Genomic DNA, 1,605 nt, shown 5'->3' with positions numbered 1-1,605 from the left:
TTTTTGGAGAGGTTTTTTGCTACAGGGCACTTGCACTTTCCAGAGAGACAGAGAGAGACAGAGAGACAGAAAGCGAGAAATCACCCCCAGGGGGGATGGCCACACCGCAATCCCTTCTCCTCCAGTCTCCTCTTGGGATCTTGGGCACGCACGCTCATGCGTCCAGCGTGAGTTTAAGCCACCAGGTCCAGGACTTGAACTGTGGTCGACTATGTGGGAGTCCAGTGACATAGCCATTATGCTAACTGCTGGTCCCAATGTTACCATTTTGAGATGTTTACTTTTATCATTTTTTCTGCAGTTGTCATTAAAGTCATTGAAAAAAGAAAGAAAGAAAGAAAGAAAGAAAGAAAGAAAGAAAGAAAGAAAGAAAGAAAGAAAGAAAGAAAGAAAGAAAGAAAAGAAGGAAGGAAGGAAGGAAGGAAGGAGGTAGGGAAGAAGGAAGGGGAAGAAAAAGGAAAAAGAATTTCCACAAAGCTTTCTTGACTCTTGCTGCCAAGGTTCTAGATTCTGGGGTTCCTGAGCCCAGACCACACCCCACTAACCTGAGCAAGGTCACAGTGAGAGGAGGTGGATGATGCCACTCAAACTTCCGGTTTCCATAATGAACTGGCAGGAAACGGGGGCAACGTCTCTTGAAGTCACTTAGGCGGGTTTGCAGTAAGAGATTATTCTGGTGGCCCAGCAGATGGCATAATGGTTACGTCGCTGGACTCCTACATGGTCAACCATAGTTGAGTCCCGGACCCGGTGGCTTAAAACTCACGCCAGGCGCGTGTGCGTGCCTGCCCAAGATCCTGAGAGGAGAATGGAGGAGAAGGGATTGTGGTGTGGCCCTCCCTCCTGGGGGGGATGATTTCTCACTTTCTGTCTCTCTGTCCCTCTCTGTCTTTTCTGGCAAGCACATACACCCTATAGCAAAAGGCTCTCCAAAAAAATAAATAAATAAAAATAAAAGAGGTTATTCTCAGAGGCCGGGAGTGAACATAGATAGGCTTATGATCAAGGGGAACAAGAAGGACCTTTTAGCTTTGAGGGATGGCATTAGGTTGCTACTTAGAGTGGACAAATCCTACCAGCTACAAAACACAATAACAGCAAAGATTGACTGGCGAGAGGTCCAATGACCTTGGGGGTGGGTCGTTCCAAATGGTCTTGGGAAACTTCCTACTGTGGGGTCACAGAGACCTGGGGGGCACTGCAAGGGGTGGGGCCAAAGGTTCCATTGCAAAGGGGCTGCGGTCCTAGGCACTGAGGCACTTTAGAGAACTGCTCTCTCTTGCCAAGACCCTTAAAGGAGCTCTTAAAGGACATGGCCTTGGGGGGATCAGCAGGTGGCATGGTGGTTAATGGCGCTGGACTCCCACATGGCCAACCATGATTCGAGTCCTGGACCTAGAAGCTTCCTTTCTCATATTCCCTCTCTCTCTCTCTCCCTCTCTGGTCAAATGAAAAATAAATAAATGAAGTTCAATCAAATAATTCTTTTTCTTTTTTAAAAAATATTTTATTTCACTTTATTTATTTATTTTAATTTGATCAGAGAGGGATGGAGTGAAAGAGAGAGAGACAGAGAGGGAAAGTGAGAAAGCAAGCCGCCAGGTC

The sequence above is a fragment of the Tupaia chinensis genome, unplaced genomic scaffold, assembly GCF_000334495.1.
Source record: "Tupaia chinensis unplaced genomic scaffold, TupChi_1.0 Scaffold000323_1, whole genome shotgun sequence".
Taxonomy (NCBI): domain Eukaryota; kingdom Metazoa; phylum Chordata; class Mammalia; order Scandentia; family Tupaiidae; genus Tupaia; species Tupaia belangeri.
The sequence above is the reverse complement of the archived record's forward strand: the minus strand, read 5'-3'. Positions refer to the sequence as shown.